Below are 8,057 nucleotides of genomic sequence, written 5' to 3' on the forward strand. Positions count from 1 at the left end.
GTAGAAGGACGGTTATACATGGTCATTGATAATGTTTAAAGCTATAGAGAAACATAAGTATTCATATAAAAGATTGTTCCTGATGTAGAGATGGCTATTGTACTGTACGTAGATGATGCCATTAGCACAGATACATTAAACATGAGCCATGAGCCGGCACTGGAATAAAGTGGAACAGATGGTAAGCATATTTTGAGCTGAGCCAGAATGAATAATTCCCCCAACTGATGACACAGCAACGCCAGCAACAGCTTTGAAAACTCCAAACTTGTTGTGAGCAAAGTTTTAGTTTGTACACTCAAGTCATCTTTTTTTGTCTCTGTGTCACAAACCTTGGAATGACACATCTTAAGAGAAGTTTTCACAGATCCAAAACGCAAAAACATGTAAAAGTGTGAATATTATAAAAGTAAACACTGTAAAATGAAATCTCAACACCCACAAACTTGTCTCTGACTGCAATCCCTTTAGTCCGCACTCCCCTCGCTGTGATGATCTTTGGTTTACCTTTGTAAACAAGCTGTTGCTGTGTGTGACATTCTGCTTTTACAGCAGCTTAGGTTTCCAGGTTCAGATGCTTGATGTTTGTCCTTGAGGGGACAGCTGCCCTCAGACCTACCTGTCAGTTTAAATAAGAGGTGGCAGAGTATTTTTCGGTACATTTCCTGGAAGCACTCGGGGTATAATCCGTTTCAAAAAAAGTAATATGCCTTAACAGAATCTGTTCTTCAAAGTGACGTTAATGTTTCAATCAAATTATCAGGTTAATGCCTTTTTATTTTTAAACAATTCTTTGACGAACAACTTTTTCATTGAGTCAGCAAAGAGTGACATGTCAAGCACATTACTTTATAGCTGCTCCCATGTTCAGGAAAGCTGGTCACTGACAAATACTGTTGTGAAGTTGTACTTTCAACCAGTTACTGTCCATAAATTACACTCAACATTAACTTGTTTAAAGAACATGTCATATTTTGTTTACGTCTAGCTCAATCTTTGCTGTTTTTTACTCTTTCCCAATGATGATGGCCTTTAACTTTCGATGCTAAGGCAATCCTACCAAACCACCATGGTCATTATTTTTCCAGTGTGGGAATATATTTTGCAGTAAAGTTTTGTTTGACTGCATTATGCATTACAGTTGCTGAATGATTTATTCCGTCTGACAAGTAGCCCATAATTGAATGTAGCCTTCAAACGCAATGCTGTGAAAGCTATCACACTCACCCACGTTCGACTTCATTGCCTCCAGGAAACCTACTGCCCATTCTACCCCAATTAAGATTGTTTCTCTGCGTTATTGCTTTCAGCATAACTCTCTAATAATGGAATGCGGGGAACAGGAAGGGCTAAATGCAAATTTGAGCAAACCAATTAGGTGGTGTTTTTATACAGCAACACTTCTCATAAGAGTTCTGTTTTTTAATAGATGGTCATGCCATTCATTTGGCTTTCTAGACTTAAACAGATGAAGTGTCTCTTCCAGTTTTGTGTGTATGGAGAGGCTCTACTCATTCTTTCTGTGGAAAAAAACAATACTCTATTCCTATTCCGCATCTCATATTTAATCAAGAAACTATTAAAATGTTAAAGTGATACAGATTAAAACACATAGGTGAATTATCGGAGGCAAAGTTCCTTTTGATACACCTCACACGTACAGCAACCTTGTGTCAAAAGTGACCTTACTTACCACCGCTTATCTCTATCTTCATTGTCCTAGGCCCTGTCACCTATTGATCTCACCAGTCCCTCAAAATAACAGCAGGGGGAGGAAATTAAGCTCCTCTGTGCTTATGTGACCCCGACGAAAAAGTAAGACGGAGAGGGAAAGAAAACAGTGCTTCATTCTGCAACATTTAGTCCAATCAGCTCCCTGAGACTGAAAGCCGACGGGAGGCTGGGCTCCCGTGGTGAGGGAAAGTGGAGGCTGTAAGGCTGCTCTATTTTTCTATAGCATCAAAAATGCATGTGGGTGAAGTGCATTATGAACTACATACAGGGCTAGGTATAACAAATCCATATAGGCTATAAGCACATGGCTGTTCAGTGTGACAGGTTACTGATTAATATCCAGCATTGAAAATTAATGGTCTGAGTCTGAGAAAAAATTCAACCGAGGTGACACAAAAATCTGACTTTTATTCATATACTAATGTTTGATTGCTTGACAACAATTTATGCACAAATAGTACAGATTGTTTAATAATTATTTTTTATTGTTTGTGATTCCTTTATCTGAGATTTCTATGTTTAAGCATAATAAATATTAACTCAGTCCCAAAAAATTTTTTTATGTATTAGCTGCAGTTAAAGAAATGGGTAAAGATGCCAAAATCATATTGTAATTGCATATTAGCTTACAGCAAAGTGTTAATGAATGGTGTCTTTTGGCAGCATTTAAACACGACTACTGTACCTGGGGAAGAGTGCAACAATGTGTACAACCAATGGAACAAATAGAACACAATGTAGACTCCTGAAATATTCATCCCACTGCCACAGCAGGCACTCAAATGGCAGCGAAAAGACAATGATGAAGTGAGTGACCAACAGCGGGACGGAGGCTTTGCCCAGCCAAGTGAAACCACCTTTGAAACTACTGTGGTTTTACTCCTGCTGCTCAAAATATAGAGAGTAGCCATGAATCAGGAAAAACCTCACTCCTATAGCAAACCTAGAGTGCATAAAATAAATCTACATTTAAATTAAAACATGTTAAGTCCTGGCAACATGCGGATGCAATGTATTCTGGTTGCAGTTGCTAGGTAACAAGCGCTTCAGGGGGAAACCCTCATTATGAAGTATTTAAAACGCGTCATTGATTGCTTATTTGCAGATAGAAGTATTTGAATACTTATCTTAAATAATAATACCCACATAAGTAACAGCTTGTTTGCATTTAATTTGATTTCTTCACATAATCCTGATTTTTTTTCTAAAGCAAAGTGTTGCTCTGGAATTGCCTCTGAACATTTGATTTGTTTCTACATGTAGGCTGTGTACAAATTGTAGATCAAAAAGCCCTTATGTGCTGTATGTCATGCTTGCAGAGGGAACAGAGGCACACAGTTACGTACTATCTCTTTCTCATAGCTCCACTCTTATCAAACAGTTGCCTCCACAGCCAGAGCCGGGATGCAGTCGAGAATCCGCCACCCTCGTCTGAACAGGCTTATTTTTAGCAGGCATGGATTGTGAAAGAGCACTTGTTTTATTTCAGTCCTACTGGCTCTGCCTGAAGCACAACAATTATTTGGTGCCCTTCGAGTATGCAGAGTCATTTTCCTGGTGGTAGGATTTAGGAAGGTTCAGTGCACAGAAACATTCCTTGTGGCCTCAGATGAGCCTGAGTTGTGCTCATTCTGTAATGTCACATCAGTGAGGTAATGATGAGGAAACGTGTCATAACAAGAGTTGAATTATTTCACAAATGTACATAAATTAAAATATATTCTAATCATTTTTTTATTTTGAAGACATTTTCTGATGAGAATGCAGTGACTCACAATGGCTGTAAAAATACAAAGATCCTGTGCCGCCGTGCTCTCAAAGAGATATTTCTGGCAAAGGAGGGTGACAGTTGCTGACTGATCTTAATGCAAACCTGAAATGGAAAGGAGCAGATAAAGCGAGACCATCAGGCATGCAGGCTCAGTATTCTACAGAGAGAGTGGGCTCGGTGTGATGTGTCCTCAGCTCCTTTTCCCGGCGCTGTTGGCGACTAAAGCAGAGATAGATTTTGACTCAGGTGCAAACTGAGCTGTTTTGTAGACACCCACACCAGCCCATTATCTTACAAATACAATACACCAGAGACAAGGCATCTGTTGTGGCTGTGTGTGTGTGTGTGTGTGTGTGTGTGTGTGTGTGTGTGTGTGTGTGTGTGTGTGTGTGTGTGTGTGTGTGTGTGTGTGTGTGTGTGTGTGTGTGTGTGTGTGTGTAGGGATGTGTTTTATTTTGTCTGTGAGTATACAGATGTTCAAAACAACAGAAGACAAACAAATGATATGATGGAAACATGTAACAATACACTGTAAATAATACATATTATATATAACATCAAAAACACTGCACCGTGCGTTCTTGATGGCAGTTCAATTAGGCTGTGGCAGCTGTTTCTACGCTGAATTGTCCAACCCATTAGTAAAGCCAGGACGTGAGCTATCGGATAAAGAGGGAAAGGTGTAAATGTAAAACAAGTCATGACAGAATGTGACAAGAGACAGGAATTTCCTCTCCTCCCCGTGGTATTCTCTTTAACACTCTCTCAGCCATTTCAATCTCCCCCTTAATACCATGCCTTCCAGTCTCAACTTTGATCACTGTCATTTTGCAAACTTACAGGATTGGAAGGATCGAGACAAATGCATTATTCATCTCACACACCAATTTGGGTCTCCTCTGTCTGTAATGCACTTCTCTCATCTCCCTGTCACTTTTGTCTTTTGCTCAGTTTGCTCTGTTGGAGGACGGCACTGATCTTTGGGGATCCGTAATGGACTGCAAAGTTTAAACCAAAATAAAATATAATGGAATCACTCTAGTTTTAAGAATATGAATAAATATTACAATTATAATTTGTAATATTATATTTAAAGGTAATGGCTAGTCGATCTTAGAGAACACAGTGGTTGTATATTACTAGTAAATCCTCAATTCATCAAATATATCGCTGTATACTGAGCATGTCTTCATTTCAATCCCACAAGTTCTGCCCCTCTAGTTATCTGGCTTCAGTTTATGTCGAACAACAAACAGCAGTACCGCCCTCGTATTCGTTTCATGGTGCAGATATTGTCTAACCACCATCATGATCACCCTGAGCTGGAATGAGCTCTAAGCTTTCCAACCCAACATTCACTTCAGTAAATCACACCCAGAGCTCATGAGTCAGGAGCCGATGCAATAAAAATGAATTGGAAATCACTGCAGAGACCTTGAAAAGTTGATTCACTCTCCAGTCAGTCGGACTGAAGACTAATCTAAAGTATGTGGCAGAGATAAATTCTGACTGTCAGTCCAACAGGGTTACATTTGTACCCAAACAGCAGGGCTCATACTGACAGATGACTGAAGGATATAGATCTTCTGGATTTCCAAAATGTGATAAAACATAAAGAATGACTGTTGCTGTTGAGGTTTCTGTCCTAACACGGCATGTAGTTAATAATGATAATGGAGGCAGATTTCCCTTTCGAACTCTCAGTTATTTTTCAAACAATGGGGCCTTTAGTTCAGAGACGAAAGAAGGCTTCTCATTTCTAGCCAGCAACTATCGATTTTGTTAGCAGAAGTGTTGCCAACAGAAGAGCGTAGCTAGCTAAATGAGATAACAGCAAGCTTACATAAACTGTCTACAGCCTTTTAATGTTGCCTTAATGTTGTTAAATATGCTCTTAATGGCTTATAACATATATTATGCTAAAGACTGAAGCTAAAGGGGCAAGTATAAAGAAACAGAAGTGCTTGTCGGCTGGTCGAAGAGCGCCTGAACCTAGGGGAATAGGGGCTGCAATCTTTTTCCCACCCGAAATATTTCTGTCACTCTTCATGTGTGAAACTATGTGCAATACGAATGCCTACCAGGAAAACTGTACGAGAGTGTGCAGGGCTTTTCTCTTAATAAAATGATTATTGCATTCATCTCCCACGGCCGGCTTTTCTCTGAGTGAGATAGTTTGAAAAACACTTTGGCTTTCCAACATGTTTGACGTCGTCCTAATTAGTTCTTTTTGAGCATAGACCAACCTTAAAGTCGTATCCCCCACGGAAAAAGTGTGACTTGATGATCCATGTGGAAGGAATAGAAATAAGAAGTAACTGTTCTTGTATTGCCGAGAGAGTTAATCCTAGTATTACAGTACATTAATACATACATACACACATACAGTACTAACCCACACAGACATACAGTACATTCTGTGTAGTGTCATTTTATTCTAACATAAGATGAACAAAAATAAACACCATCCAAAGCTTAAAAGGCATTCGGCAACTCATTATGGTTGCTAAGCTGATTGATTGATGATTGGACAATCAGTGTTCATGGGGAGGGGCTTAGCAAACAATCAATTGGATGGGTAAAAAGCTAAAACGCTTTAAATAAACATGGGCTAATACACTATGTGCCTTGAATTTGATGTTTCATGCCACACCCTTCCCATGGACTGCATTTTTCCGTTTTTAAAATTACATGACGATGGATATGTTGAATCTGAAATGGTCAAACAGGCTACAAGGGAAATATTACTAACTATTGTAACTATGGGAAGCAATTTGTCTTGTTTTTTGCTTTGTGTTGTGCAGAGCAAAGTCACCAACCATCGGTCTTATGTTGCACCATTCTTCATATGTGATGCGTCATTCCCGTCTTGACGCTGACAAATAGTGATGAGATGAGAAGAGTGTTCAATCAGCCAGTCAATATGCCATATGTAATGTTGAATGTTCAATGAAGTTCCTCTCTTATTGTCCTTTATAACAACAAATTAGATTATAGTTGCAAATGTCTAGCTTGTAAAACTGTTTTCCAAAGCAAATAGATTTGATTGTGGGAATCATTTGGATTCAGTAGACGTTGTGAAGGGAAATGGAAAATGCTGATCTTTCAGTGTAAATTGTGTTTTATTTGTCCTGTAAACTGCAAGCAACGCCAGGTGTTTTCTATGCCGCAGGCTGAGTCTGTGTCAGAAAATATTTGTCAAAAAACCTGATTATGTAAATTATCAAAACATCCCTCAAAGAATGACATTTTTTATGGAATTTTAACAAGATTTTAAACTCTGAATGACCCTTATCTTGCCTCCGACTACAATCCTCTCACATCTTCCAAATACACTTGAGTCAATAATTTTAGTATTTAAATGCTATTTCTGTGGAGGGGCATTAATGGCCCTGCTGGAGAGACCTCAAGTGACAGACTAAATAGAAAATGACAACAAAAAACAAACTAAAGTGTAATCTAGAGCATAAAATCTCCTTGGTGGTAAAGGGCGATGGTTTTCTGGCATTGCAATTGCTGATTTAAGGTGGCCTTAGGGGATTTGCACCCAATCTCCAAGATGTCAGAGGATAATGCCATCAACAGTTTTGCTATTCTGATCCATGGAGTTTATTTGAGTGATCGGGAAGAAAAGGTTTTCTCAAGATAAAACAAAAGTAACCCATCTGCCTGTGACACCTACAGTCATGGCATTGATTTATCTCCACAAGTCCTTTAAGGTATCTCCTGACACACAGTTATTATTTACACAGCGTATTTGACAGCAACAAAGGGTGTACTGTGAAATATGAACAGCAGCGGTGATTACACAGGGTATGATCAAAACAACGAGAGCACAATAATAAAAGACTTCTCGCAGTGACACTGGCTCTATTTTGATGTGGAATCCTTTATCTGGCAAGGATTTGGTCCAGATTTAAAAATAGATCACATCAATTTGCAGTCCTGCGAGTGTTGTCAATAAGGCAAGATAAACGTACAAAAATAGCAAGAGCAATCCATTGTGAATGTTGTTTTGTGTTTTTGAAAAAAGGTCTGCAGACTGCACCACTGATTCTAAAAAGATACAATCGCCTGAATCTCCTCCCCTGAGATTTTTGACAGGGTTTTGGTCCAGTTATCTTCTAGAGCACATGTTCAGTATCAGTCGGCATTGAAAATTATCATCCAAGTATATCAATTTTACTGGGGCTTTTTGTCTCATCTTAGTAAATGCATATAGTACATGTACATGTCCTCAGAGGCATTTACAAAGAAATGCTATAGCAAACAGATGCTATTGAAGTTATGGTGCGGATTGTTGCCTTGTTGCTTTCAAAGAAAGAATTGTATACATTTTGAAATTAGACGGAGATTGAGACTACTTTCATAAATAGTCTCACAATAAACCTACAGCTAGCAGCTGGTTAGCTTAGCTTAGCATAACCACATAACACAGGGGGAAACAGCTAGCTTGACTTCCACCAAAGGTTACAAAATCTGCCTATCAGCATCTCTAAAGCGCACTGATTAACATGTTATATCTAAAAAGAAATTTCGACAAAAAACGAAA

The sequence above is a fragment of the Anoplopoma fimbria genome, chromosome 16 (assembly GCF_027596085.1).
Source record: "Anoplopoma fimbria isolate UVic2021 breed Golden Eagle Sablefish chromosome 16, Afim_UVic_2022, whole genome shotgun sequence".
Lineage (NCBI taxonomy): Eukaryota > Metazoa > Chordata > Actinopteri > Perciformes > Anoplopomatidae > Anoplopoma > Anoplopoma fimbria.